The sequence below is a fragment of the Ambystoma mexicanum genome, chromosome 1p (assembly GCF_040938575.1).
Source record: "Ambystoma mexicanum isolate Mex_15411 chromosome 1p, UKY_AmexF1_1, whole genome shotgun sequence".
NCBI lineage: Eukaryota > Metazoa > Chordata > Amphibia > Caudata > Ambystomatidae > Ambystoma > Ambystoma mexicanum.
In genome coordinates, this window is record NC_090921.1 from 679,938,032 (window position 1) to 679,955,333 (window position 17,302).

Consider the following 17,302-nt stretch of genomic DNA (forward strand, 5'->3'; position numbering starts at 1 on the left):
TGTTGGTAACAAGATAAAAACAAAGTGTAATGTCTCTATGTGTGTGCACATGCAACTAATTCAACTAACCTTTTCATAGTTTATTTGGCGTTTGTGGCCTTGATTTTAGAACAGATGCGGACAGGATTCACTGGTCCCAACTGTGATTTCTTCTCAAAGATTTGGAAACTGCAACAAATGTTTTCACTTTTGCGCTACATTCATTAGAAGGCAAAAGTTCAAAAATGACTGGCAACAGAGCCACCTAAATGAGCCAAATCGAGTTTGTATCTAAAGCGGTACAGACTGCCTTTGAGTGTTCTTCTTTTATATTACATTCGTTAGATAGCGGGAGTTCAAAACGAAAATGAAAATGAAATAGCAGCGAAGCCAAATAAATGAGCCAAGTCAAGTTCGTATCTAAAGTGATACAAACTGCCTTCAAACCTACCTAGTTTGTTAAAGGAAATACGGAGATGTAACGATCCGCATGTAGCTAACAGAATAGTGCTGTTTACATATCACAAAGGCGTGATATGAGTACTTACAATTGCTGCTTTTCAAGGAACTTGCTTGATCACAAGCGTTGTTACTTCCACTCGAAACAAACGCGGGTGGTTACTGCCGGGTTCGCTTTCACTCACGTTGGGAAAAGGCTAGACTCGCCGTATTTATAAATTCATCTAATCGCGACCGCCATCTTGGAAGGAAAAATGGCGGACACGGCCAGATTACTAAAGGGAAACGGGCTGCAATGACTTCATGAACTGAGAAAAAGTATGCTGCGCAAGAGTGAAGCATCCTAATTGCAAGAATTAAATAGACCTTCATAGTAGTCATCTGTCGCGAAAACTAAAACTAAAAGAACGAGGATATCCATCTCACGTGATCCGACGATCACTTAAAAGAGCAAGGAACACAAACAGAGACCAATGTCTGGAGAAACGCCATAGAGTACAAGAAGATAAAATAACATGTGTCTCCAGTTTTCCCCAATTAGCAACGACCTCCGTCGCTGCATCCTAAAAAACTGGTCTTTAATTGAAACTGAAGACTTTTCTATAAACAAACCCCGATTTGCGTTCAAGCGTATGCCCAATTTACGAGACAAATTGGTACAAACATACCAATTGCCAAAAACAACCTCAGTACAACAACAAGCTACACTGTGGCATCTGCCACCAGTGAGCGGTCACTTTAAATGTGGTAACTGTTCGGTGTGTCGTTTGACAAAAAACATGAAAAGTGTCAACTTAAAGGGTCTAACATGGCACTTAAAAGCCTTCACCAATTGCAATACAGCCTGGGCAATTTATGCTATCATCTGCCCGTGCAAATTAATTTATATTGGGAAGACAAAAAGACCTGTAAAGCAGAGAATCTGCGAGCACAGGTCATGTGTTAAAAATTCAGTTCTGGAGAAACCTTTAGTTGCTCATTTTGTAAAAGCAAAACACACCTGTGAGGATATTGAGTGGTATATTATTCAAACAGTTCCATCACACCCTCGTGGAGGAGACCGCGACCGAAAGCTGAGGCAGCTTGAACAGAAGTGGATTTACAATCTAAACACTGTTCAGGCTGGCCTTAACATCGGAATTGAATGGAGTTTGTTTTTACACAAGTAACTCTTTTGCGCAAGTGACATTCACGAAGCATACGTAAAACATTCAGTAGTGCATGCTGAGCCATCAAATATGCATGCTTATAACACAGCTTTTTAATGCCCTCTCCTTGAAGAGTGCACAATATTGGGTGGAAATGTCACAATATGCATTGACCATTTTTCCACAGTTTCTTTGAAATAACAAATAGAGTATTACCAAAGTATAATAAAGCAATTCTATTTAATGCTTGCAATTAGGATGCTTCACTCTTGCGCAACATACTTTTTCTCAGTTCATTAAGTCATTGCAGCCCGTTTCCCTTTAGTAATCTGGCCGCGTCCGCCATTTTTCCTTCCAAGATGGCGGTCGCGATTAGATGAATTTATAAATACAGCGAGTCTAGCCTTTTCCTAACGTGAGTGAAAGCGAACCCGGCAATAACCACCCGCGTTCGTTTCGAGTGGAAGTAACAACGCTTGTGATCAAGCAAGTTCCTTGAAAAGCAGCAATTGTAAGTACTCATATCACGCCTTTGTGATATGTAAACAGCACTATTCTGTTAGCTACATACGGATCGATACATCTCCGTATTTCCTTTAACAAACTAGGTAATCTTCAATTTACAATACGAAAAACACCACATACGTGATATGTGTGTCCGCGAATGAAGCTATATCGTAGCATATCTTCGCTTGGATCAAGAGGTATGTTCCTCCCTTTTCAAAAAAACATGTAGTATTTTATTAAAAAATGCTCAAAACAATAGTGCAACATAATTGATTTGAAGGCAGTTTGTATCACTTTAGATACGAATTTGACTTGGCTCATTTATTTGGCTTTGCTGCTATTACATTTTCGTTTTGAACTCCCGCTATCTAACGAATGTAATATAAAAGACAAACACTCAAAGGCAGTCTGTACCGCTTTAGATACGAACTCGATTTGGCTCATTTAGGTGGCTCTGTTGCCAGTCATTTTTGAACTTTTGCCTTCTAGTGAATGTAGTGCAAAAGAGAAAACAAACTTTTCATAAAAATCATCTTCGTTTGTTGCAGTTTCCAAATCTTTGAGAAGAAATCACAGTTGGGACCAGTGAATCCTGTCCGCATCTGTTCTAAAATCAAGGCCACACACGCCAAATAAACTATGAAAAGGTTAGTTGAATTAGTTGCATGTGCACACACATAGAGACATTACACTTTGTTTTTATCTTGTTACCAACACAGTTTTTTCGTTTGGTTTTTAGGAAATTTACCAATTAACTATTTCTGAAATTCCAATTTGGGAGATCTATATAAATCAAGTCCTGAAGACGGGTCCGACGCATGCCTGATAGCATTAAATAACTAGCTACTGAGCCTGTTTAACCATCTTTTGCCAGGACCCAGAAACACACTCTTTGGTGTCGACAAAGTCAAGGACAGAAAAACGGACAAAGTCAAGGATAGTGAATTGTATCAAGGTTTCATTTAATAATAGGATGTCACCTTATATGTTTACTAACTTCACTACATCACCAGTATCTGACGAATGTGTTCAGTTCAAACCAACTGGTCAAGATAATTGATTTTCAGTATAGGTTCTTTTATGGAATGTTATGTGTAAACAAAATGCATTTTTGCCCCTCTTGTTTTAATATAAATTTTTCTAAGTGTTTTGTATCCATGAATTAAAATATGTATTTCTCTATGTTTTCTGTCGCAAATAATTGACCGACATGAAAGGTAGCACGTTGTGCAACTAGACACACCTGGCACGTGTGTAGGCGGGTAGCTGTTTTTGTGGTATTCTCTTTGTTTTATAGATTTACAGTAGTCCTTTGCCAACCAGCCCCCTAAAAAAAGAGGACTCCGCAGCTCTAACTGCTTCATTTCACAAAGACTGAAAGCAGCCAAGAACTGGTTATCAGCCTACGAAGAACAGTATACGTAAGAAACAGAGGGATCCCTTGATAGAGAGAACACCATGAGTGCCAATTTTCTTTATTAAAGACAATTAAATGCCATGATATGAGCTAATCCACAGCCTCTGATCACGTGAGCTGAGGATGAAAATAGATAATGAGCATGGTCCACCAGATTGAAGATAGTGAGTGCTCACACTCCCTTATATTCCCAGAGACGAGAAGCTACTACAAGGCCGAGTTCAAACACAATGTGAATGGCAGACGGCATGGCATGAGTGATGAGAGAGGTTGGGCTAATTGTGTGGGGAGACATGGTCAAGTGCACCCACCAGCACCTGGGGTACCAGCTTTCGTGCGGCTAGAGAATCGAATGTTCTAGAAAGGCACAAGCGTGCCAACCAATTGTAGAAAGCTGTATAACGAAGAGCCTTATAGTTTGAGAGACAATAGTATTCTGTGTTTCTAATTACTGTTGAAGATGACTTGCACTAAGGGAGGGCATGAGCGTCCACCTGACCATAAAGACCCAATCACAATCCTATCACATAGAGAACCTATACTTAGATAGTACCCTTAGTCCAACCACAATCTCCCGTAAGTTTTTCTTAATTTGACACATAGTGTGATGTCACTCATGATGAATTTGTAGTATACAAGTGTTGTTTTTTTATTAAATGCATTGAGATTATGTTGTGCGACGTCCGTTGAACTCCCTGTTTTAGACAATTGAGAATAAAACAGAGTTATTTGCCAGGTTCCTGAGACAGTCTTATTATTTAGTTTGATAAGTTATTCTCCGTCACATCCATAGAATGTGTTACATTGATTAAAAGGGCCTCTAGGGTTCAAGACATCTGTATTTACAGTTTACCCTCGAGATGTGTAGCCTTCTACTTTCAAAAAGAAGTATCTATCAGAGCACACCTAATTACTCAAAAACTAAATAACTATTTAGAGAGATTTTATTACAATTCTGGGTGCTGGGGAGGAATACACGCCCTGACACTGGAGCATGTGTTAAACATAAAGCAAAAAGTGTCTAAACTTAAAGACACTCCCGTCCCCTGCACACCTTACAAGCTGAAATAAATCAGTCAAATTTCATAACATTTGCACTTTTATATATAGAAAGAATTGTCAATTTAGAACATAGGTAACAAAATATCTTCATAAAAGTACAGAAAAAAGCTATCAACTGACTTCCAATATGGCCAGCATGAAAAACAAATCAAACCAGACAAAGAAATAAGCTCCCAATTTTGAACTGCAGCTTCAAGCTCTACGCGTTTCGGGGACTATCCCCTTCTTCAGGAGCAAAAATATCTGCAAGTATAGATATATATACAATTAGAGGACATCTCACATATCATTAAAAGTTTGGACAAACTAAACACATTAAATAAAGAGAATACATTAAATAATTATGTACACATAAATCGAACCACAATTCTACATAGCATACACAAGTGGTTGTATATTCACAGTGGTACAACTGGTATGGCTCCAAATGTAAATCTCAAAATGCATTAAAACCTAAAACACTTATTCGTATGTACCTCACAGTGTGAATGTTGTCAAAGAAAATAGAGTCTCTGTCTGTGCATCTGTCTGTGCACGACGTACACATAACCAGGATCCCTGCGAATACTCCTGCCGTCCTCAACAAGTGAAATGTGATTGCCGAACTCTGGAATACCAAAGTATATCTATCAGCTCCAATTACACATAATTAAATCACCAAACCTTAATGACTAAACAACTAGTTCAAAAAACACCTATTACTCATTGGCAACTAATCTGTGCAGCTCAACGATCACCAAAATCCACAACCTTGTGCCACCACCTCATCTTTGTGCCAACACATCAACTTAACACAGAAAGTTAAAAAGCCCAAATCCTCAAAGAAAACCCAAAATTTAAAATGTGCAACTCTTCCAACATATATTATTTACCTAAGGCAAATCAATAGCCAATCCAATCCAAATTCAGGACTTCCAGTACTCCGCATCCAATGTAAAGCATCCTGCTGATTATAGATATGTATAATGCAACTAAAAAACAAACACAAAATATACCATTTACAAACTAACACCACCTTTCCAATACAAACATAAATAAATATAAACACATTCACACAGCTTAAACTTACTTCCAGAAGCGCACCTCTTCACCTCAGATTCAACGGCTCCTCTCCAATTTACACGTAACAGATCCCAACCCACAACACACTTCCTGGCTCATTTTATACTGTTTCCTGGTAGTCACATGATAAAGTCACGTGACCCGCCGGCACTGAATACTAAAAGAATGCACAAAACTCCCTGCAACCTGCCAAATACACAGCTAATGCTAACTAAGCACACAGGTACTGAGTGAGTAAATCAAACAAAATAAAAAAGACACCAAAGATAAATGTGTGTGTAGTTAAAAAGGAGATAGACATAGAAGAAAGACTGCATTTTTGAAAAAATAAAAAAATAATAAATAAGTGCCTTAAAACTATTGCTGTCCATCAACCATACTTAACTACGCGGCAAATTCAGAAATAACCAAGTAAACTAGTTATGTACTAAAGATAAATGTGTATGTATTTAAAAAGAAGATAGACATAGAAGAAAGACTACATTTTTGAAAAAATTGAAAAAATAATGAATAAGTGCCTTAAAACAATTGCTGTCCATCAACCATACCTAACTACGCAGCAAGTTCAGAAATAACCAAGTAAACTAGTTATGTACTAATTACCCAAACCCAATAACTACTATTCCATACACCTCTAATGGAACAACCAGTATATAACACCCGGAAAACACAAATCCCTCCATGTGACCTCAAACTCATATCAATTTATGCATTATGAACTACGCGGCAAATTCAGAGATAACCAAGTAACCTAGTTATGTACTCATTACACAAATGTGTAATGAGTACATAACTAGGTTACTTGGTTATCTCTGAAATGTGTAATGAGTACATAACTAGGTTACTTGGTTATCTCTGAATTTGCCGCGTAGTTCATAATGCATAAATTGATATGAGTTTGAGGTCACATGGAGGGATTTGTGTTTTCCGGGTGTTATATACTGGTTGTTCCATTAGAGGTGTATGGAATAGTAGTTATTGGGTTTGGGTAATTAGTACATAACTAGTTTACTTGGTTATTTCTGAACTTGCTGCGTAGTTAGGTATGGTTGATGGACAGCAATTGTTTTAAGGCACTTATTCATTATTTTTTCAATTTTTTCAAAAATGTAGTCTTTCTTCTATGTCTATCTTCTTTTTAAATACATACACATTTATCTTTAGTACATAACTAGTTTACTTGGTTATTTCTGAATTTGCCGCGTAGTTAAGTATGGTTGATGGACAGCAATAGTTTTAAGGCACTTATTTATTATTTTTTTATTTTTTCAAAAATGCAGTCTTTCTTCTATGTCTATCTCCTTTTTAACTACACACACATTTATCTTTGGTGTCTTTTTTATTTTGTTTGATTTACTCACTCAGTACCTGTGTGCTTAGTTAGCATTAGCTGTGTATTTGGCAGGTTGCAGGGAGTTTTGTGCATTCTTTTAGTATTCAGTGCCGGCGGGTCACGTGACTTTATCATGTGACTACCAGGAAACAGTATAAAATGAGCCAGGAAGTGTGTTGTGGGTTGGGATCTGTTACGTGTAAATTGGAGAGGAGCCGTTGAATCTGAGGTGAAGAGGTGCGCTTCTGGAAGTAAGTTTAAGCTGTGTGAATGTGTTTATATTTATTTATGTTTGTATTGGAAAGGTGGTGTTAGTTTGTAAATGGTATATTTTGTGTTTGTTTTTTAGTTGCATTATACATATCTATAATCAGCAGGATGCTTTACATTGGATGCGGAGTACTGGAAGTCCTGAATTTGGATTGGATTGGCTATTGATTTGCCTTAGGTAAATAATATATGTTGGAAGAGTTGCACATTTTAAATTTTGGGTTTTCTTTGAGGATTTGGGCTTTTTAACTTTCTGTGTTAAGTTGATGTGTTGGCACAAAGATGAGGTGGTGGCACAAGGTTGTGGATTTTGGTGATCGTTGAGCTGCACAGATTAGTTGCCAATGAGTAATAGGTGTTTTTTGAACTAGTTGTTTAGTCATTAAGGTTTGGTGATTTAATTATGTGTAATTGGAGCTGATAGATATACTTTGGTATTCCAGAGTTCGGCAATCACATTTCACTTGTTGAGGACGGCAGGAGTATTCGCAGGGATCCTGGTTATGTGTACGTCGTGCACAGACAGATGCACAGACAGAGACTCTATTTTCTTTGACAACATTCACACTGTGAGGTACATACGAATAAGTGTTTTAGGTTTTAATGCATTTTGAGATTTACATTTGGAGCCATACCAGTTGTACCACTGTGAATATACAACCACTTGTGTATGCTATGTAGAATTGTGGTTCGATTTATGTGTACATAATTATTTAATGTATTCTCTTTATTTAATGTGTTTAGTTTGTCCAAACTTTTAATGATATGTGAGATGTCCTCTAATTGTATATATATCTATACTTGCAGATATTTTTGCTCCTGAAGAAGGGGATAGTCCCCGAAACGCGTAGAGCTTGAAGCTGCAGTTCAAAATTGGGAGCTTATTTCTTTGTCTGGTTTGATTTGTTTTTCATGCTGGCCATATTGGAAGTCAGTTGATAGCTTTTTTCTGTACTTTTATGAAGATATTTTGTTACCTATGTTCTAAATTGACAATTCTTTCTATATATAAAAGTGCAAATGTTATGAAATTTGACTGATTTATTTCAGCTTGTAAGGTGTGCAGGGGACGGGAGTGTCTTTAAGTTTAGACACTTTTTGCTTTAGCCTTCTACTTTCGACAGGTTACTTTCACAAAATTACTATGGAAAATTTTCAGGAAAACAACGGTCAACCCATTGGTCTTGGGTTAACGCAGCTCTTTTGTGGCTTTTGCCTTGTGTTACTAAGTGTTTTGATGGGCGATTACATTCCTCCCTCATTATGCTTTCCGACAGCTTCATGTGACCTGCAGTTTTTCTCTTTCACATATCCCGACAACTCCAGAGATTCTCTTTTTTTTGTGTTGGTCTGCTCCTTGTAGAAAGTATTTCATACTGATGTCTTACGAGTTAGAGGTTTTCTTTAAATAATGTTAATAGTCTCAATTTTCATGCATGCAATACTGCTCCTCTGAAAGCCGATTATATTGACTTTGCAGTAAGGCTATACAGACCAGCAAACATCTATTATTGGAGTGCTACATATTATGGGAAAAGCACCATAGTGGCTATCAACATCTTGTTTGGATCGATTATCCAGGGATCAATTTTGGAGCACAAAGCTGTAATGATAATATTATAAATTTAAACTTTTCGTTTGCATTTCAATGATCTGATTTTAGCACCGAGTTCTAGAATGTGAGTTTTAAATTGCTGGATTTTAATCTTTGGATGTATATCAATTGTAATAGTATGCATTGTTTATTTCAAGTCTATGTAGTAAAAAGTGCAAATGTTTTATAATAAAGGCAATGGCACTTAACAATTTTTACAAAGTGGTGCTTCTCTTCACGTTGCACCCAATGCTCAACAAAAAGGCACATTAGCTGTTGTACTGACAAGAGAAGAGACTGAATCAATTATGTTTGCAGAACATAAAATAGATTTAATTCGGAATGTGGGTGAGCATGATCCTATATATGCCAAGACCCTACTCCTTAACACAGCATCCACCTTCCCAAACCCCTTTCTTTTTACAGTATCCAATACAATGACCAAGAGCATATACAGCCCTAAATGCCAGGAATGTATTAAAAGTTGTCACTGTATAAGGAGTCCTTCCACGACTTCCACTTGGTATAGTGAATATTGCAATGAAACATGTAAATACATGAATCATACAGAGCACAAATAAAAGTTACATGGAAGTTACTTTCTTTGCATTATGCAAAGAAATGTTTTCATATATTTATGTTTGGGTTCAAATTCTCTGGTGTAACCAACATATTGTGATAGTGCAGGATAGGATGATGCCAAAAAGGACCTCTATTTTCCCCAACAGTTGGATAGTATATGGCTCAATAGCACAACATTTAGACTACAAAAACAAATAACAGTTTGAGGCAATAGTCTTTTAAAGAATATTTATTTTAAAAAAGTGCTTACAAATTTAGTCTAATTGATAAATTAAGATTTCCAAATCCAGCATTGGAATGGAAAGCGATTCATCAAAGTGAAAGATGTTTGAGGGGGGAGGGGGGGGGGGGGTAGTGGGGGAGGAGAGGAAGACAAAAAAAAAGAGAAAAACGTTTCTAATGCCAAAGTAATTTTCAGTGTATTTCAGGAGTAGAAGATTCATAAATCTTTTGATCTAATACCTCCGTCAGAGAAAGTGGCAATTTTCCAATGAGTTACATACTTTTTTGCATCCGATGTCATCAACATACTGTACTATAAAATCAACCCTTATTGAAGGCATTGCTTGCTGTAGCCAGTTGTAGGATATTTAATTCCAACTTGGACATTTTGATCAAGTGTTATATATGAGAATTGGCCCCTAGTTATTACAACAAATATCTTGTGACAACCAATTTTGTGATTGAGCAACATAAATGCCTTCTTTTTTCACCAGCTTACACAGCCATTTACCTCATCTCATTCTGCGAGATCTGCATCAGCAAGGTACTGGTGAAAATCCACCTTTCATTCCCATTTGATAGTCACGTGGTACCCATCATGTTACCCAGTGGCTGGTGACGCACTGCAAAATGTCATAAATGCTGGATTCTACCGATCTAGAACTCTTGAAATAGCCACAGAACAAGCTCAGGCCAATCATTAAGTAACAACCACAGCACCTGTGTCTTGATGGCATAATCATGATTTAGAGATCCACTCACTGACGAGAGCTAATTTTACCTTGGGGGTGCTAGCAGTAGAATTCTGTAGGTTTAACAGCTAGAGGAGCATACTTGATTAAACCTTGTGTTGTATCAATAGAGCTATTTTGTCCTGTACAATTTTGAAATCAGTGTCACAATATGCAGGATGTTGAACTTCCCGTACTACAAAAATGCCTTCTAGTGAAATCTGTTGCTCCACTGTTGACAAGATATCTAATACATTTTTTAAAATATAATTTGGTATTCTGATTCAGGCCAGAATGAACCAAAAGTAGCATCAGATCAAATCATTTATGAACCCTAAATAGAAAACATTGTTTTCAAACACCAGTGTGCTGCATTCTCAAGTTGTCACATATGTACAATATTCCTTAGCTAGTACTGATGCTCAAAGAGCAAGATCAGCAGTTCTTCTGACTGTTTTGAATATAAAAGCCTGACCGCCAGGTGAATGCTTGGATTTGCACACAGTCTATGCTTCGTTCATCAATGGATAGATCAGGAAAGCATTTTTCAAAAGGTAGCGATTGCTGTGCAACGTTTCCAAACAGCAATCTGACATTGAATATATTTATTTTTACTCGGTGATCTCAATACAGCAGAAATTACATAATTACATTTATTACACTTCAGTGTATGAAACAACGTACTAAATTCCTATCGAGACCACATTTTAAATGTGAGATGAGGCTAGCTTGATTTGCATGTATCGCCTGACATTAAAGAAATTGCACAAAATAGTCCAGCTACCCCATTTGTAAATGATTGCTTTCAACAGGCCTGCTGTGAAAACCATACTACAGTGTGGCTGTTAGAATGTACATATGAAAGTTGCAGAGCCGGAATTAGTTACAGAGCAAATAAGAGTAAATGCTACCAAGCCAATTAACTTCCACACAGACAAAGAGCATGTTATTCTTCTGCCATTTTCAGCACAGAACTCTTACCGCTTCAGAACACTGCATGGCTACTAAAACAACTACATACAATTTGGATAGCATGGTGTCAAGTTACAACACAGCAAACATTATAGTAACTGATAGATGAATGCCTGTCAAAGAATACTTATTGTGGATCCAAAAGGCAAAACAAGATTGTGTGATTTGTGGGAACCTTAATTAGCAGAACCCTTGTAAAGATGCGTGTCTTGCCCTGGACTAGAATAGTCAAGATGCTGGGGACATTTCATCAGTAAATATTGCCTGTGCTCACTTTTACTCAGACCACTATTGCACAAAGGTCATTAACTTACATGTACAGCTGCATTACTAGCTTAAAGTGTTTGTGTCTAATACAACAAAAGAGGCCTCATTAAGAGTCCGGCGGTAACCCTGCCAGTGTTACCAGCGGGTAGCCGCCGGACCGTAAGATTTTACTGGCGCCTGACTTTCCGGTGCCACCGGGAGATTACAACTCCATTGGCCAGGGAAGACAGGCGCCGGTAAAATGTTAAGTTCCCATTCCCATGGAGTCCATTAGGACTCTATGGGAGTGGGGACTCAAACGCAGGCACCATTGCGAACAGTGTTTCGGTGACTGGTCTGCCTACCATGGCCACTGTGCCAGGCAGGGTCCGACCTGTCAGGCACAGTAGCCCCGGCAAGCAGACCCCTAGATTGCCAGTCTGGAAACAATTGTGCCAGTTAGCTTACCGGCACCCTAGTTTCCAGACCAGCAAACTTAAAGGCTTGCCCCAAGAGATGCACCTACACCAAGTGTTCCAGTGTATACTTTGTTCCAATGTCTTATTGTCAATACAAATTTTAATCCCAGTATTGCTCTTTCTTTGTAGAAACCTTTCTTGCTCAGGTTAAAGTAGATGCAGTTGGGATAACAACGTTGGCAAATTGTTTCCTTTTGGATATTGCTAGTTATTTTGACAGGAAAACTGTCCAATAAGATTTTGGCAAATGCACCCGTGTCCTGGTGGTTAGGTTGTTGGCTATGGAAGCTGGAAACTATGGGAGCACGATATTAGAGTTCTTAAAATGGTTAATCCACCTAACTCGAATAGTGTAGCAGTATGGAAAAATCAAAATGTGTCTCCCTTGTCTTCCAATATCACAAACACCTACAAACATGCTAACCATACAAATTAAGTGCTGTGCCAGAAAAAAATAGAACATTGTTCTACGTTGTGTTTTTTTGTCAACAACAACAAAATCATATTATTTTGTTAATCGATCACTACCTCTTCCTTACCTTTTATTCAACATCGTTTTACAGCATACATTTTCAAAGATTTGGAAAGAGATCATTTTCATGGTTTTCTCCATTGTTAGGAGAACAAGCCTGTTCTGAGCAACAAAGGTTTCTTGAGACTAAAGGAACACATTTGCAAGAGGAAAAAAAGTGTTTTGTATAAACATGAATCTTCTATTCCCCAATGTATTTCTTTCAATTAACAATAAACACTGATCAGAAGACTGGTGACCAGTAACAAGGTTTGCTTTTAACAAGGAGTAATTATGAAAAGCTCTGGAATGATATGTCACTTTCTCCAACTCCAGGACATTGTCAAATTTAACAAAATAAAATGTTTGCTTGCTCAAGTTAAATAATGTTATGCATATGGTTTAATGCATACAATTAACTCTAGGACAAGAAGGTACAAGAGTGTGATTTTGTGTATGTGCACTGTGCAGCTATATGCCTAACATTTACATACACAAGTCATTTAGAAGGACCACTGACCTAAAGGCAGTACCAGACTGCGGCTAAAAATCATTTTTTTTAAAGGGATTCATAGTAAATAAATACAATTCACACTGGTCATAGGGCTGACAACATTTTGCATGATTCTTGTTGTCTTACAGCATATTCCAAAACACATAAAAGATCATTCATACGGCATAAATCTTGGGTAGGGTAAATTTTTCGGTGTTTCATTATTATCCAGTAAGGGTGTTTCTCATATTCTGCAAGAGCCACCTGTGTACTCAATTTCGAAATGAAGTTCAGAGTTGTGTCCTGTCATAATTTTTACCAGGAAATGTTAGTCAATCAACATTACCTCGCCACTGAATACATTATTTAAAAAACAATTGTTTTGCATTAAAAACGTTATGTCCTAACAGCATAGCAAATTATGTAAATGTATAGCTCTAGCACATCCAAATTCTGACATAAAAGTTGTGCATGGAAGAAACTTAACAGCATGCAAAGCACCCTTTTCTGGCCAATGTTGCATTTAACTAGCTTCTTGAAGAGCATGCATTTAACACTAAATAGGAAATATGGAACGTACTCCTTCAGGACAGCTTGGGAGGCAGGGGGGTTAGAGAAAAGAAAACAATAAAATTGGTTTGAAGAATATTTTTAAAAGTGTGGGCACATTTAAGCTTTGTAAATGAAGAGAAGAGTGAGCATGTGTCCTACTGGAGAAAATGATACTTTTTCACTTTGCAATGCCTTGACAGACCGAACACTTTCTCCCCCCTTCTGAAGAAACACAGAAATGCGGTTAGATTCTGATCAAGCTTGGGTGGGAAAGGCCTACAGACCGATTCAACAGGTTAAAGTCAACTAAACTCCCTATTAGTCATTTGCTATGAAAAACTCTTAATGGGACACAAAACTACCATACATTGTGTGCACCGCTACAAAAAAGTGAATTTATTTTTGATGCATGGCACTTTGTTATTAAGCATGTCAAAAAATGAAGCTAGAAAAAAAGTCAATTTTGTAATGCTGAATGAAGTAGCAGAACTTTACCTAAAACATATCAACATGAATTTATAATTTATGTAAGTAGTCAGAAGCTTTTTTTCTGAATCATTTCCTAGATTTGATAGGAGAGATGATAGTCTAATTACCCTTAGAAAAGTAGGTCTTCCCCTCTGTAGCATACTTTCATACAATGTTGGTTAAGAGTTAAATTAAGTTTACTCCTCAATACATTTGGACCAACATTCAGGAAAATTGTAAGATTTCCTAAATGGCCTGTCCCCTTGAAAGGTTAATTGAGTTACAGCCAAGTCCATCAAATATCATCAGCTCTGCCCAGGTGAGCCCTTTTGGCCTTTCAGAGCCAGAGGAGGAGCTGGGTCTTTGACAGACTGCACTTGGTTCCTGTCTCAAAATCTCCAGATACCCCCAGGACAGTGAACAACTACCTCACTTAATACTTTTTTTCATAATACAAATAACAATGTCTGCTATGATGAAAATGCCAACAAAAATTCCCAAACACCATGTTTCCAGAAAATGCTAATCTAGTTTCTTGTGGTCCCTAGGAACGCATCTGCTTTCGGTTTCAAATTCCATTGCGGATATAACCAAGCTGCCGTCATCAGAGTACTTAAGGAGGTTCATGCCATGGTCAAAATAATTCATTTGATACTGTGCTCTTAAGCGTCTCAAGCAAAAAAGGGTGACTGTTCCCTCACCCCCACTTCATATCCAAAGATGTCATGACTGATGCCAGTACCAAGGAGTCACTGTGAGGACTTATTTAGTACAGTAACCACCAGACTATCAACATAACAGCGCACATAGAAGGCAATAGCGGTTAGTGGTATGTGCATTTGACATTTTTATACCAAAGCGTGGTTCCGTTGGCAAACTGTAAATAGAAGTGCTTCACCCAGAAAATGCATAGTCTCAGTTACAGAAAATATAGGGAAACAATTATTTCCCAGAGAAACACATTTAAATCCAAGCCTGAATTGTACAGGTTGCACTGAACTTGATTATAAGCACAAACTGTTTCAGATTGACGTACTTCCAATGGTTGTCAAAAACCTTGATAAAAGGTAGTTGAGAATCTGGTCTGCTTTTTGCATTGGATGAAGTGCTTTGTGCGTTTAAAACATGGCAATGTGCACCAAAAATATATTTTTATATCCATAACCAGCACACATTTTAAGTTATTCATAAACTATAAGTGCACTTTCCATTTGAGTCAATAGTAAATGTTTCACTTAACTTTGATCAGGATTCCCTGCCAGGTCATGATAGATATTGTAAATAGAGATACAGCTTTGTAGGCATCCACGATGATGCACATAAATCAACAGCCATTTCTTAAGATCGCAATGCACCACTGTCCACAGCTAGTACATTAATCCTGGAACCTTTGTTCTCCAGCTTAGAACTGCTCTCATTTCTAAAATTTGAAACGGCTTACCCCCAAATTGTGACAAAGATGTTTAAAAGACTAAGATAATGAAACAGTTGCCCATAATGGAGAGCCAGTGTTAAGTAATTTTATTCATATGTGCAAGACATCAGACAGAAATAGAACCAGTCCATCTAACGTCCAAAGTATGTGCTGCAACAGGAACTGAATTTTGTACACTTTTGCACAAAGTCCTGAATAGCAATTCAACAATCAATTCATGATTGGGAAGAGGGTCAGATTGTATTTGAGGAATTGACTTTGAATTCTCCACAATCTGCCAAGCCCTGATCTCAGTGGCTTGGGCGTCAATGTTTATGAGTAAAGTCTAATCTTGATCACAACATGCTTAGACACTAATATCCCAAGAGAACAAGAAATTGAACTTGCACTTAAGTACAGTGATGAAATACATTGCAAAATGTGCAAGAATTAAAAAGGTCTGAAATTAGTGCTTGTGCTACTGATAACAAACCTGGAAATCCTTCTTGGCTGGTGCAGATAGGGTAATATATGATTGGTCCTGGCCGGAGCGTGGTAGTGAAGAAATTTTAACTCCTGGATCTCTGCTTGAAGAGATCTGGCCAAATGTTGCAGTAACTTCCCATCAAGTATTCAGTAGAAAACGGAGTGCTTGTTCAGTGCGGGGTGTGGACGTGAACTTGTGCTAAAGCAATGTACATTCTCCCCACACATTTTACAAAATGAATAATGCTCACATTTTTATTTCGCATTGGTATTAGAGAAAAATAAAAAAATCATGAATGCTTTTAGAGCTGTTTCTTAAAGATTTATCATATGCATACTCTGGTTGTGTGCACTATGCAAGTTGGTCACTTTTTAGAATATCTTACTTTGGCACATGCATCAAGTAGGCTCCTGTCTTGATCTAAGCGTGTTTTAATTTGCTGAAGCTACACGCAGTGCCGGTGACAGCAGCCATTGTAAAACCAGCTCCTAATGGTGCCCTATGTTTGCCGATGTAGATGTACAGAAAATCCAGATGTGTATTGCTAATCACATTGAGCAAATGGCATTGCTCTATATTTGTGCTTGTGTAATTTTAACAATCTAAATGCCGTTTTACCAGTAAGCTGAACCTGGCAGCTGTGGTCCATTAGTACAACATTATTTTAATATATAAATCAATACTTTACTCTGGTGTATTTCTTTGCTAAATTACTCTGCAAAACCTAAATGATCTGGTTTGTACAGTGCATTTAAGATGCACCCATGGCTTTAAGACAAACAACTGAAGACTGACCAATGCGTACTTTCACAGATATCAAACCAAAAAGCCTTTTAGTTTTTTAACACAAACTATAAAGGGTATGTTGGCATTGTAAGAATTTGAAAAATCATCATGAATAATGTACACCAAACATTTGACATATGGCTGGTGGGAATTAATTTGAGAACCCCAGTCACAAAGCATGCTTGATATTTCATGTCCAAGTCAATTCAAAAGCAAACACCACAGTCTGTCTTTTCAGCTCATTCTATTTCTATTCTGAAAAGACGAATATTCAGGAAAATCGTCCAACTTGGACCAGTATGCATAAATTGGCAAAGGACTAAAAGCAACACATGGGATTTCCTCCTGTTCAGCAAGCTGGCAGTTCAAGTGGATTCCTATGTGAAATTGTGCAAAGCCTGCAAAAATTGGAGATAAAGGAATAAAAGGTTAATCACATGACTGAAATTACTCTAAAAAAACATGCAAGCATGGCTGATATGACGAAATAAAAGTAATATTCATAGCATGCTGTGTGCAATTTAACAA

At 37.5% G+C, this 17,302-nt stretch overlaps 1 protein-coding gene across 3 annotated transcripts in view; it reads right to left on the minus strand.

The window, feature by feature from the left end:
• Positions 1 to 13,175: 13,175 nt before the first annotated feature.
• The window catches only part of CDC42SE1 (CDC42 small effector 1), a 433,771-nt gene continuing 429,644 nt past the window's right edge, over positions 13,176 to 17,302 (minus strand). For all 3 annotated transcript variants that reach the window (XM_069649771.1, XM_069649772.1, XM_069649773.1), the window contains one exon: positions 13,176 to 17,172. The gene's annotated coding sequence lies outside the window, so the exon portion shown is untranslated. The remainder of the gene's footprint in view (positions 17,173 to 17,302) is intronic.